The sequence below is a fragment of the Amblyomma mixtum genome, chromosome 7, assembly GCF_055824585.1.
Source record: "Amblyomma mixtum isolate Tamu chromosome 7, ASM5582458v1, whole genome shotgun sequence".
Taxonomy (NCBI): Eukaryota; Metazoa; Arthropoda; class Arachnida; order Ixodida; family Ixodidae; genus Amblyomma; species Amblyomma mixtum.
The window spans coordinates 135,379,134-135,393,964 of NC_143018.1; the positions used below are offsets into that span (position 1 = coordinate 135,379,134).

General features: G+C 49.6%; 1 pseudogene; it reads left to right on the forward strand.

Moving 5' to 3' along the window:
* Positions 1-810: 810 nt before the first annotated feature.
* On the forward strand, positions 811-4,551 carry LOC149337655 (uncharacterized; annotated as a pseudogene).
* The last annotated feature ends 10,280 nt before the right edge of the window (positions 4,552-14,831 follow it).

The window sequence follows — 14,831 nt, forward strand, 5'->3', positions numbered from 1 at the left end:
CAGATCGTCTTTGGTACCAACAGTCCTAGATTACGGGAGAAGATGCTTCAAGAGAAAGGATTGACGTTAGCAAAAGCGGAGGAGATGTGCAAAATTGCAGAATCAGTAGCACAACAAAAAGAGGTGTGGCGTAAAGAAGAGAGTTGTGTGGATTTTGTTTCAAGGCGGCGCACAGACTTGCAGCATGCACAGAGTAAAGAGCCCAAGTGCGACGGGGAGCAATGGCAGTGTAGAAAGTGTAATCGCAAGCACAAACCGAAGCAATGCCCAGCATTTGGTAAAAGGTGCTACGTGTGTGGCAGGTTTCACCACTTTGCTGTCTGCTGCAGGAAGTCAAAAGAAGTGAGCGAAGTCGACACTCTTCCGGAGAACGACTTTGACGTACTAGACGTAGGAATTAAAAGTGGCACGAATGAGTGGACTGTAAATGCTGAAGTCGGCGGTCAGGAAATTGCCTTCAAAATAGACACAGGGGCGCAAGCGAGCCTCTTACCGTTTTCAGTCTATCGAAAACTGCCATCAGCTGGAGCACTAACTCCAACGAGCACAGTACTACGGGCATATAACGGCGGCGTTATTACGTGCTTTGGGACAGTGTCGGAAACTGTACGCGTTGGAAATTCCCACACGGTAGTGAAGCTTTTCATTGTGAAAAGCGGTCGTCAGCCTATACTCGGACTGGACGCCAGTGAAGCTTTGGGACTGGTTCAGCGTGCCGTGAATGTTATAAATACGCCTCCTAAACATGGTTCTCTCAAGAATTATAGGCATATTTTCGAAGGACTTGGTTGCTTGAAGCAGCCGTATCATATGGTCCTGGAACCTGGAGCAGTACCGGTCGTGCAGCCAGCCCGCCGGGTGCCTTTGGCGCTGGAGGAGCCTCTCAAAAAGGAACTCGAAAGAATGGAACGAGCCAACATCATTGTGAAAGTGAATGAGCCTACTGACTGGGTAAGTCCACTGGTTGTCGTCAAGAAAAAAGATGACGGTTTGCGAGTTTGTTTGGATCCCAGGCAGATCAATCGGCACATTAAGAGGCAGCATTTTCCCCTCCCGAGACGAGAAGACTTGGAAGCTAAGTTGGCGGGCGCGAAGTACTTCAGTTGCTTGGATGCTAACTCGGGGTACCACCAGATACCGCTAGACGAAGAAACATCAAAGATATGTACTTTCTCGTCACCTTTTGGGAGGTACCGATTTTTGCGGTTGCCGTTTGGAATATCATCTGCACCGGAAGTGTTTCACCAAACAATGACGCAAGTTCTAGACAGGCTGCCAGGCGTGCTAGTATATATTGATGACATTCTGGTGTGGGGCTCAACGAAACAAGAGCACGATGACAGACTAGTAGCTGTCCTGAAAGCGGTCGAAGAAGCGGGGTTGACTTTCAATGCGCAGAAGTGCAAGTTCAATGTGACCGAAGTAAAGTTCCTCGGTGACATAATAACCGGAAATGGCATATCTCCTGATGCACAGCTCGTTAAAACAATTGACATGCCAGAACCAACAAGCAAAGCGGAGGTTCAACGTATGCTGGGTGTCCTCAACTATTTTGGGAAATTCGTGCCGCGGCTGTCGGAAAGAACGGCGTTATTAAGGGATCTTATCAAATGTCGCTCCGATTTTCAATGGACTGAAAACCACGCTAGAGAGTGGAAAAGCGTAACGCAAGTTTTGACTACCGCTCCCGTGCTCGCAATCTTTGATGCTCGAAGGGACACAAAGATTACATGCGACGCTTCGTGGAACGGGGCAGGGGCGGCCCTTCTGCAACGTCATTCTGATGAATGGCGACCCGTGGCATACGCGTCCCGCGTTTTAACACAAGCAGAGCAGAGGTATGCTCAGATTGAAAAGGAGGCCCTTGGCATTTGCTTTGGTTGCGAAAAGTTCCATCAGTGGGCGCATTTGTTTTTCAGTCCCGGACTGTCCGGGACTACTTGCGGACTCGAGTCCGGTATTTGTTTTTCTCGGGCAGCCCGAAAGCTCCGCCCACCTGCTTGCATCGCCATAGCAACGCGTTCGTTTTTAGCCTATGGCAGTCCGCGGGCTGCTTGGGGCTGCTGAGAAGGCAGCAGACGATAGCTGCGCGCCGCGCTGGCAGCCATATTAAGTTAGACTCCGTGTGCATTTTGAGTGCTTTTCGTGTCCCTGGAGGTCGATATCATGCGTTAAACCTTCACATGAGCTCCGTAGCTCCTCTCTGAGCCATCGCAAGACTTTTTGTTCTTGCATCTTCGTTTATTTTCTTGAAATCCACCGCACACGGACGCGCGTTCGGAGCTGCGAGCGCGTATTGTTTGCTCGTGTCGTCAAGAGGTTCTTGTTCGCTTGTTTTGCCACATGCTGTCTGTACGCTTACCTGAAAGCATCGCAGGTGAACCACTCGTATACTGGAGCAGCTATAGAGCTTGTTGTCAACATTTTTGCGGAGGCTTTCGTCTATCCGCCTTTCTGCAACGAGTTGGGCTACTTTGTGCGAACTTCGCCGCAAGCAGTAGCGGCGAGCATACCTCCGAAGCTGAGTTCTGTAATGCACCTACGCTAAGCTGACAGTACAGTCTTTAAATCGACTCAGTATCATGATCGAGCGCACGGCGTTGCTTCGGCGTCGTAGTGGCCGTGGCTTGCATCGTCTGCTAGCAGATGACAGCGTCCTTGTACGGTAACCGAGGGGGAGCCCGACTCTGGCGCCGTGTTCGAAAGCAGCCTATGGCAAGTAGGTCATGTGACCATGACGCTTTTCCTGTCCGAGCGGAAGCCGAGACCTGCCAGCAAGTAGTCCGGGACTGGAAAAACAAATGCGGCCAGTTTGTCTACGGGCGCCAACTGCTAATAGAAACTGACCATAAGCCACTCTTATCAATTGCGGAAAAGGCAATCGATGACATGCCACCTCGACTGCAAAGATTTTTTTGCGCTTGTTTATGTATGACTTCTGTTTGCAGTACATTCCCGGCAAGAACTTGGTTCTAGCAGATATGTTATCACGATCCACGGCTGAAGGCAACAGCAGCAGCCGCCAAGACACTGGCATGGATGAAGTGGATATTCACGCAGTCGAATCCCTGGGTTATAAGGTGACGCCAACGACGCAGCGCGAACTGCAGAGAGAAACAGCGTGCGACGACTGTCTGCAAGCCGTGGTGCAAAGTCTGTCAAGGGGCCAACCAGTGGAGGGTGAACTCAAGCCTTTTACACAAGACCTTTCTGTGGTTAATGGAATAGTTTTTAAAGGCTCCAAAGTGGTCGTACCAAAGAGCATGCGAAAGGAAATTCTGTCTAGAATTCATGCGGGACACCTTGGCATGCAAAAATGTAAAGAGAGGGCACGTCGTCTTGTTTTCTGGCCGGGCCTTAACAGTGAGATTGTTTCTCTGGCAGCTAGCTGTCCAACCTGCAGGAAATTCGCTTACGTGCACGCAAAAGAACCGCTCCTCATGCGGCGAACTCCCCGATGTGCATGGTACCGGGTGGGAGTGGACATCTTTTTCTTTGCTGCAGACTCGTACCTGGTTGCTTACGATGCATTTTATAACTTCCCAGAGGTGCAGCAACTTCAGGACACTAGTGCAAGGGCTACAATTGCTGCACTCAGCGCTATCTTCGCAAGATATGGCGTGCCACTAGAAGTGTGCACGGACAATGGTCCTCAATTTTCGAGCCACGAGTTTGCCGTGTTTGCACAGAACTATGACTTTACACATGTGACTTCGAGTCCCCATTACCCTCAGTCAAATGGTTTGGCTGAAAAAGGTGTGCAGGTGGTCAAACGCATCTTGAAGAAAACCCAGGATTCCGGGGACGATTTCTGGCAAGGCCTGCTGGCCTATCGACCAACACCACTCGAAGACGGCCGATCCCCGGGGGAACTTTTGCAAGGGAGACGCCTGCGAGCCAACCTTCCCGACTTTGAAGAAATGCCGCGCAGCAAGGTAGAGAAGCATCGCCAGAAAACGCAGGGCAAACCGTTGCCGAAGCTTTCTCGAGGCGACGTGGTAAGGCTGCGAGGAACTACAACGTGGGCCCGGAAGGCGAGGGTAGTAAGCGCTCCGGCTCCAAGGTCGTACCAGCTTCTAACGGAAGATGGAAGAATTCTGCGACGTAACCGGCGACATCTCGCAGAGACGCGAGAGCGGTATGCCGAGACGAGCAGTGACGACGGTGGCGACACAAGTGGGCCAATCGACAACCCCCGGGTACCTGCCTCGCCTTCGTCGCCTGGTACCTGCCTCGCATCGCAGGCCTCGGGAGGGCCACAAAGGACTGCTGGGGAACCACCGTGCGCGGCCAATACAGCGGGAAGCTCGCCTCCGGGTGCCGTTTAGCCACCAGCATTAAGGAGATCGTACCGGAACAGGAGGGCCCCGCAACGCCTTTGCTATGACGAGGAATTTAATCAGTGCGCTTAACTAATCCCTGTTGCTGCAACTGTTTTTGTTTGTTCCCGCGAAAAGATGTATCAGGCACGTATATGACGGTGCGTCTCTGTCGCTGACATGCGCGGTGCGAGCTGCCTGTTATCACTAGCGGGCTATATAATCGGCACGCTTCAATAAACAACGTTCTTCTTGTTCTGGACAACATGTTGTTGCCACGTTCTTTCCAACACGGATACAGTACTAAAACTCGTCACTTCCACAGCAGACACCCCAAACACTGGCATGCTAAAATATCTATTACATAGGGTGCATAAAGTATCAAAAACATATTACGACTTACTTCAAACAAACTAAACGCTGTTAATGTGAGCATTGCTGAAATTTAGGGCAAATCAGTCTGAAATCCATTGTACTCCTAAACTACATTGAAACTGCTTTTTTTTCTTCCCTTCGTTTTCGCGCACATGTGTTCTCGTTTTTTTCTGCGTTTCTGTTTGCTGCCTCACACTGCAGGGATGACTGTCTTGTTTTCATCTGTGTATGTTTTGGTATCAGTGCTTATTTCTCAACACTGCTGTCTGCTGAAACGCTCTATAGAGGTTGAAGCACTCGACTAGCTGCTCTTGCAGCTTTTGTACTCGGCCATGCCCAAGTGACACTGGGAAAATAATTCAAGTTACTTGCTTGACATATTTAGTTCGTGCATTTGCTGAGAATCTTTGCCTCCTGTGTGTTATTTTAGCGCCAATTTTTTAAAACTTATTGCTAAGCACGCCAACAATCTGGCATGCTTGAAACTTTGCAAGAAAATATTGCGGTGTAAGTAGACAAAAAAAGGAATTTCCCTAATGCCACACATCCTATTACCTTTATTTCCAGTAGCGTTGTGCTTTCCTGACTACCACGACAGAAGTTGTGTTCTGGGCTCGTGGCGGACAAAGGACATCGTCGAAGGGTGGCGAATGCTACGAGCAAAGACCCGTAGCGCCGTATTCGCTCATGGAACAGAACTCAGTTCAGCGGGAGCCACCTCCATGGAAAGATGTGTTCAGCTGCCCCTCCAGCGCCTGCGTTTCAGCGAACTTCGCTGATGCTACGAGGCACATGCGCCCTGAGACAGGAGGAGAGCCATTTAAATGCTCAGAGGACCCAGCGGTGTTTGCGAAATGTGAATGTAAGAGAGATGTGTGGTGCCAAAAAGGAGGACAACCATATCACAGTGCTATGTGCCCTTTTACAGCTGGAGACTCTACAATGCTATCATGGCACGAACCTACGCACTCTGGCGAAAGCCCCTTCAATCCCGACCGGTGTCCTTCTAGGGCTGCAGACTGGAGAAATATCACTCCCCAAGATAGCATGCGCGCTGGCGGCAGCCCCTTTGATCTCCACACGGGTCCTTTTGCACCTGCGCGGTCCAGATATGTCATTCCACACGATAGCATTGGCACTAGCCAAAGCCCCTTCAATCCCGACCGGTGTCCTTCTAGGGCTGCAGACTGGAGAAATATCACTCCCCAAGATAGCATGCGCACTGGCGGCAGCCCCTTTGATCGCCACACGGGTCCTGTTGCACCTGCAGGGTCTAGATATGTCATTCCACACGATAGCATTGGCACTAGCCAAAGCCCCTTCAATCCCGACCGGTGTCCTTCTAGGGCTGCAGACTGGAGAAATGTCACTCCCCAAGATAGCATGCGCACTGGCGGCAGCCCCTTTGATCGCCACACGGGTCCTGTTGCACCTGCAGGGTCTAGATATGTCATTCCACACGATAGCATTGGCACTAGACAAAGCCCCTTCAATCCCGACCGGTGTCCTTCTAGGGCTGCAGACTGGAGAAATGTCACTCCCCAAGATAGCATGCGCACTGGCGGCAGCCCCTTTGATCGCCACACGGGTCCTGTTGCACCTGCAGGGTCTAGATATGTCATTCCACACGATAGCATTGGCACTAGCCAAAGCCCCTTCAATCCCGACCGGTGTCCTTCTAGGGCTGCAGACTGGAGAAATGTCACTCCCCAAGATAGCATTCGCACTGGCGGCAGCCCCTTTGATCGCCACACGGGTCCTGTTGCACCTGCAGGGTCTAGATATGTCATTCCACACGATAGCATTGGCACTAGACAAAGCCCCTTCAATCCCGACCGGTGTCCTTCTAGGGCTGCAGACTGGAGAAATATCACTCCCCAAGATAGCATGCGCACTGGCGGCAGCCCCCTTTGATCGCCACACGGGTCCTGTTGCACCTGCAGGGTCTAGATATGTCATTCCACACGATAGCATTGGCACTAGCCAAAGCCCCTTCAATCCCGACCCATGTCCTTCTGCAGCTCCGGACTGGAGAAATATCACTCCACAAGATAGCATGCGCACTGGCGGCAGCCCTTTTAATCGCCACACGGGTCCTTTTTCACCTGCAGGGTCTAGATATATCACTCCGCACGATAGCACGGACACTACCCAAAGCCCCTTAAATCCCGACCAGTGTCCTTCTTCCGCGGCAGACTCGAGAAATGTCACTCCACAGGAAAGTATGCAAATTCTCGAAAGCCCCATAAATCATGACACGTGTACTTCTACACCTGCGGAGTCTAGAAATCTCTTAAACGATAGTATCCACTCTGGTGAGAAACCCTTCAAGTGCGACATGTGCCCTTTTACAACTGAATATTCGGGAGGCTTAAATCGACACAAGCGTATGCACAGTGGGGAAAAACCGTTCACGTGCGACATGTGTAAATTTAAAACTGCTCGCTGTGACCATCTAGCTGAGCACAAGCGAACGCACACTGGCAAGAAACCCTTCATTTGCGACATGTGTCGTTTTAGAGCTACAAACGCTGGCGACCTCACTCGACATAAGCGTAGGCACACAGGCGAAAAACCGTTCAAGTGCGATATGTGCCAATTTGAAAGTGCAGTCTTCAAAATTAAAGCGGCACAAGCGAATTCGCACTGGAGAAAGACCCTTCAAGTGCGACATATGCGCTTTTCCAGCTATTAGAGGAGACGGTTTAAAGTGTCATAAGCAGACGCACACTAGCCCAGAGGTATATCGCTGTACCCTGTGCTCATTTACAAGTTCAAATAGAGAGGACCTCAGAGAGCATGTATCCCGCCATGGGCATTGAAATGATCGGATGGGCGCGCCAATGTCAAAGAATACGCTTCCTGCTTAAGTCCAGTACTATGTGCCTTAACAGATGAATAAGCGTGCTCGGTGAGTCGTGACGTGAGACGCATTGTTCTCAAAATCCGACGTACATCCGTACTCTACGACTTGGTTCCTAATGCAGGGAGATAAATGCACATTTCTCACCGTTTATTTTTTATTCCTCAAAGCGTATTGCTGCATTGTCTTGCTGATAAGTGATATTTTAGAACTGGACACACCATCAGTGCTTCGATTTTTATCCGGTGTAGAAGTTTGAATACTGAAGGCGATATGAAGCAAAAATTTGGAAGGGCACTTAAGACTGCTTACGTGCTTAGAGTTTTAAAGCATCGTTTTGCGTATTTTTAATTTTTTTTATGTACATTTTCATTATTTTTGCTTCCTTTGTAATTAGGCACCTCTTCGTTAGCATTGAGTATTCTGGCAACGCATTTTTTACGTGCGCCTTTTTTCGCCATGAAGCAACGTGTTTTAGAAAGATGGGATGCGCATATAAGGCAATCACAAGAAAGAAGGGACGAGCGCCCGTCCTGTCTTCTTTCTTGTGATTGTCTCATTTGCGCATCCCATCTTTCTAAAGCAATATGAACCAACTTGCCCAACAACGCATCCTGCTGAAGCAACGTGCTCTTGGGCCTATGGGTTGGATGACCACCTCGCAATCTGAAAATCTGAAATCTTCGGAAGAAATGTTATTTTCCTCTGTACAGCACGGTGACGTCATCCGGCAGTTTTCTGACCACTGCTGCTCGTCAACGGTGATGCCGCGTTTCGGTCTTCATCAGCCACACAGTGCTTTCGCATCGATAAACTGCAGAGTACAGCGACCTTGGCCGCTCAGCGCTCGACGTTTTTCTAATAGAGCGTCACTTGCTGTAAAACATCCATGACAATTGCAGCCGTATTCAGTGTCGCTACGCAGAGCGCGTTTATGAATACCTGCTTACAGTGAGAATGCTGCGGACATTCTGCATGTTGCAATAAAAATACCAAAGCTCACTCGTGCGTTGACTTCGGCCTGTGACGTCTGCCGTTGTATCTGCGCTTCTCATTTGTGCTTTGACATCCAAATAAAGAACAGATTTTCAGTACTTGCCTCAAGAATGTATTACAAGGAAATCGTCTGAGCACTCGACATTGGTTGGATATGCGGAAGAGTTTTAAAACTTGCTTCAGTACACTATGCATATTCAGCACATCGATTTTCTAGCTTATGGGGGTGTCATTTGAAAGCGTACAAGTGATTCCTTGTTATAGCTGAATGAATAAAACCACAAAATTAACAGGTGAATACGACAGTCAGTAATGAGAAATTTCAGCGCAGCTCTTCACACGCCACCTGCCACCCCTGGAAGGTGATGTGTTGAGCTGCTAGCCACCTTCAGGGATCTTTCCGTGGCAGCCACCTTCCGGTTGTCCATTCCTCCGCTCTCCCTTTGGCAGGTGGCGTTTTACTCTGCTACTGTCTGCCATGGTTGACAAGTGGCGTGTTAAGCCAACACTGACATAGAAGACTACGTTGAGGAATCCAGAAACACGGGGTTGTAGAGGTCGATGTGGAGGTCGCCCAGGAGGCGACCGCGGCCACAAAGCTGCCGGAGAGATGATAGCGGCAAAGCAGCGGCGGCAGCGTCCGGCCGAGGCCAAGGCCCCAAGCGTTCTGCGTAGAGCGAGCCAGCAACTTCGTCTTCTTCGGCATCTTGTCACTGTCGGCCGCGCGGGTCGCTATAGGGTAATTAGTTTTTATCTTTTGAGGAAAGGAAATGACGCAGTATATGGCTCGTCATGTCGGTAGCAGAGTGCTCGCGCCAGATCGTGAGTCCCCCCGCTCACTAGGAATAAGTCGAGCGTCTGCAAAATTACGGGGCAATCATCAACCATTACAAAATGTGACGCGGACTGGTACCCCTGTGAGATGTTGGCCTAAATAATAAAGAAAGCGTCTTGTGGAGGTGACTCCAAACTAATACCTTCATAAACCCGGTCTGGGCGTTTCACGTGCTATCAGAGCTTAGGGACGACGATCAGTGAAAACACTGCGCGGCGAGAGGGACATTAGACCACATGATTTGGGAGTGCCCACAGTCCACAAGGGTGTGTCAAAATATAGTAAGTAGAGAAGCCCGAGTGACCCTGCTGCGAAGTGCGGACCCTCCCATACAACGACGCACCATCCTTGTGGCGGAAGAGGCCCCAACAAGCTAAGGGCTGCTTGCCGTCTCTAATCCGCGGGAGCACGACTCCCCATCTTCCCAGGCCTACGTACCGGGGGCAGGAGGGAGGCGTCTCTTTTCTGGCGGAAATAAAGGTTGTTTAAATCAATCAATGGATCAATCAATAAATCAATCATCATATCTCGGTGTACACCCGAACCGCGCCGTAAGGGGAGGGATAAAGGATTGAGTGAAAGAAGAAAGAAAGAAAGAGATGCCGAAGTGAAGGGCTCCGAAATAATTTCGACCACCTGGGGATCTTTAACGCGTACTGACTTCGCACAGCACACGGGCATCGACTCAGTCGAAATGCGGCCGCCGCAGTTGGGTTCAACCCAGAGTACTCCGGCTCTGTAGACGAGCACCTTAGGAGGGAGGTGAAGAGCTGCGGCTTAAAAAAAGCAAGTTGAGCATAATTAGTTATCCGTGCTTGACATTGCTTAGGCTCATATGTTTGGTACAGCGCTACGAAGCAATCGTGCATCATTCCACCAGCACCAAGATGGGCCCGATTTGCGCAGCATTTTCATAAACAATTATTTGGGAGAGCCGTTGGTCATTGCGCTGCCGGGTTTCTCATAGCAGCAAAATACTTTTGTTGCCGAACATGCGGTGCTACTAGAATCCGTTCGGCAATCCGGAATGGATCAGTGAACAAATAGGGCGGTCAAGTGGTGAGCCCGGGGACGCGGATTTAATACGCGTAAAAATATCCACGTCACCCACCATATTTGGAAGCCCGCTCCCACAGCAGCTATCTATTCTTTTTTTTTTTCCACCGACTGCGTTGTCTGTGCAATTCGAGTCAAGAAAAATTGTTTTCACATCATTTATATTACCCATTTTAAGGTACTTTTCATTTCATTTCATTTCATTTATTTCATCCTTAAAGGCCCAAGGGCATTACATAAGGAGTACTGGAACGAGAACATTTCGGGAGAGATCTGCCGCGTCGAGATCTGAATTATAAAGAGAAGGCGAACATTCGGACCAAAGTGCTACGACAGGACTGCCGTCTGGTGCCGACTCGGCACCTTCTCTTTCCATCTTCCAAGGTGTCCTTGGAATCTCGTCGACAAATGCATGGTTTGATAATGTCGTTCGCCATCATCAGATATCATAAAAAAATAGAACTTCAGGCTTATATGCAGCACTGCAGGATGCGACAGACTCGGCACAAACATAATCTGAACAGCAGTAACGCCTCAGTGCACAGCCAATGAAAACAAGCTGTCGTTTAATCTCCGAGCGATAACCGGTTGTAACAAGTTACGGCGCTATGCGGCCACCCTATCATCACCCGAAACATGTTTTTCTGCCAGGAAGTTTTATGCACTTGATTTGATTCTTCTAATGTAGTTTTTGATGCTTTCGACGCTTAAATCAAAATATAACGCCTTTTTATTTACTTTACGGGCTCGTTTTTCGCGCAGAAGCTTGACAGTAGGCTCATTTGCTCCCGTTTCTTGTTAATGCCTGTGATGAACCAAGCAATTTTACGCACGGCGCGCCCACCCCTGCCTTGGCCACCAAAAGGCAACCTGCACTATTGAATACGAAAGACGGATAAAAAAACGCATCACGCATTCAGGTTCCTCGTGGTTACCACCTGATGACGCCATATAAAAATTTGAGACACTGTGGGCGTGGTGTTCAGACAAGAAGTAAGGAGCGTAAAATAGAACCTGGGAGCTTTTTAACACTTGTGACCGTGTCCAGCTGTTACACTAGCTGCTTAGTCGAGCAGTTTCAGCCCACTCTGTGGTGTCCATATTCCACTAGATGTTCAAGCAGGACAAGAACACCGATGACCCAACTTTAGGTTGGCCCTGTGTGAGTAAAACTTTTCTTTTGTGCATTGCAAGCACCCGCTTTTAGAGCGCAGGTCTTTGGCGTCCGTTCCTGGGTTTCGCGTCGTCGTCGGCGTCGGCCTCGTAACCAGCTCCGCCCCCAATGTCACGCTTTTCAATTGGTCGAAATGCTCGTGACGTCACAGTGCGCGAATTTCAAATGGGGCCAATTGTACTTTGGCTAGTAACCTTGCAACCAATCAAAGGGATCGTATAGTGATGCTGCAACTAAGTTGGACTGAGTTTAGTTAATTGCTTAATTAATCAATTAGCCTAATTAATATAGAGGAGAATGAAGAGGTCAGAAGAAAAGAAAAGAAAGACGCGCGCCGCAGCGACAACAGCGTCCGCGGAAGGAAACGCTGCTGAAAAAAACAGATAAGTACGAAGCCGCGTTCCCTCCACCACCACGCACTTCTCCACTCAGTAAGACGTTGCTCGTTTCATATACGTTGTGTCGAACATCCTAGACAGTTCCAACAATTGACAGGTTAATGACAGAACACGATGGATAGAAATAGAATAATATAAATATGAAATAGCCTAATTAACCTTTCTAGTTAGACCGCATAAATCAATAAAACCGAGAACGAAATTGGTCGAGTTGGGGAATCGAACCAGGGTCTCCGGAGTGCGATACGAGCACGCTAGCCACTCCGTAATGCCAGCTGAATGGTTTGGAATGAACAAAGGCGCGTCTAGCTAATACGGCGTCTTCGTTCGCTCCCATCTTCCCCCTTTCCCTTACGGCGAGGTGCAGGTGTCCACCCAGATATGCGAGAGAGATACATCTCCTTTCCTCAAAAAAAAATTTACCGTCCAGCAAAACGTACAGCCGAATTGGCGATGGCGTTCTGTGGACTCCCTGGCAGCGTTGCAAGACGCTGTCGCGTTCCACTATTACAGGCGAAGCTTAACATGTTAACCACACATCAGTAACACACGCAGACAGCCAATGGACGCGTCATTCGCTGGCAGCACTTTAAGGCGCCTGCAGACAGGTACTCTACTCTGTCCTGCAATCTTAAAGCATTATGATCCTAACACGGATGGGCGGTGCCCACACTGTGGGGAGACCTGTGATATCTTCCACATGGTGTGGGCATGTACTCAAAATCCCCACCTCCCCCCTTCCCCTACCCCTTCCAGAGAGGCATGGGAGACTGCCCTTCTCAACTGCTCCTCGCTTGAGTCCCAAAGGGCTCTGGTGAAACGGGCTAGAGACGGGGCATTGTCATGCGGTGTCCCGGACTAGGGACGCCGACCATGTAGCGGGGCCACTCTGTGGCTCCCAAACACTATTTCAGTAATTAAAAGTTTTCACCACCACCACCACCAGCACTTGATTCATCATTCACAACCACATTCTTAACGTACGCTCCCTTGCCGCACATGCCAAGGACGTACACCACGATCACATTCTGCGCCATTCCTCTGTACTTTGCTTTGCTGAAACCTGGATGGATCCCGAAGAGCCTCTCGAAATCATAGATTTCCTATACTGCTGTGGTGCTCGCAGAGACCACAACAGAGCGGCGGGAGTCGCTATCTACTTGCGCACAGGTCTCTCTGCAATACCAGTCGAAATGTTTGGCACGTCACATGAAGTTGGCGAACTGTGCGCCGCAAAGTTGCCCAACGGCTTGCTGGTAGTAGCTGCCTACTTCGCACTCACCCTACCGCACTCACGAAAGACGTCGTGCACTACCTACAACTCGCATTAACCGTCCATCGATCCACACCGATGTTAGTAGTGGGGGACTTTAATGTTGACATAAAGACAAACAGCAATTTCCTAACACTTATGCGGGAGAACATCCCGTTCCTCTCGCTCGTAACGCGTCCCACGGCTGTGACAACCTCGCGAGGCACTTGTATAGATCTCGTCTTTGAGAATCAAGCATTGGTGTACCAAGTCGAACATATATCAGTCTATTTCTCCGACCACAAAGCTTCCTTCATGACTGTCAAGAACTGTTAGTGGAGTCTTTGTTAAAGGAATACGTGTGAAAAATAAAAAAAAATTCTGTGATAGCGCATACATGTGTTGCTCGATTTCTTTGCCTCAATCTATCGAAAAGGTGAAACAGCTTATTTGCTGCGCTCAAATTTTGCATTAGGAAGTAACGTAATCGTCGGTAATTTTTTTTTTCAGGTCACGTTATCGCTATTTTTTCAGCGCCAATATGTATTCCAGGCTACATGAAATGAATGATTTGGTGGAGTTTTGTGTGGCTTCTATCCATTTGTCTGTATGGAGGTCGTTTGTCGCTTATATTTAAGAAGAAATACCAGCTTTCCTACACAATTTACATCTGCAAATCGAGGTGTGGCCCAACACGCGTCCCGCATTCTTGTCTCTTTTTGCTTGATTTTGGTTTAGCGCCGCACAAATTATCACGAGAGCGTGAGCATTCTCACAAGACAACGTACAGGGTGCATCATTTTTCACCCTCGCGTCTTGTCTATGCACTTTACGGGCTGCCAACACAAGCTGTTCTGCGTCGTAGTACAGCGTCCCCTTTACCTTGCACGACCGATTAGGACTGGGGCGCCAACGACGTAACTCTGGGGGACCCTACGTGAGTACATTTGTTGTGGTCCTCATCCGTTGATTGCTGTTTTTATTGCGAAAGCAATACTACGCAAGGTTTAACCGCGCGTCCCGTCCGTGGCCCGTGGACCCCCCTGCTCCTCGAGGAGCCGCCGGCGCGCTTAACAGATGGTGGGACGTTAGCCTCTCTGTTGACCTTGAGTCGCCGTTGCCTAGCAACCGCGATCTTGTGCTGTTCCCTAAAAAACCGAGTTACCCGAGCTTACCCGAGTTCCTCGGGTGAGCTCGGATAAGTTCGGAAGAGCGTCGCGCCAGCTGCGCGAGAGACTGCTCGGGAAGAGTAACATGGGTCGCACAAAGCCTACGGGTGGCTGCAATAGAAGCAGCCACCTGCCAGTGCCGTGGAACATCTAACCGCAGCGCCACTGCACTGGTGGTGGTATGACTACTCGCCGCCATCTATGAATGTTAAACAGAGAATGAAACATTCTGCATACATGTGCATTCACCGTCTGCTGTTTGCTTTAGCGACCAACCAGGTTTAACCAGAGCTAAACCACACCATTTTTTTTCTGAGGGTGTCGCGGAAAGCCGCGCGTTTTCCTACCTGCCCGAAACCACCATCCCGCGTTCTGTCTGCATCCAGGCAGCCTT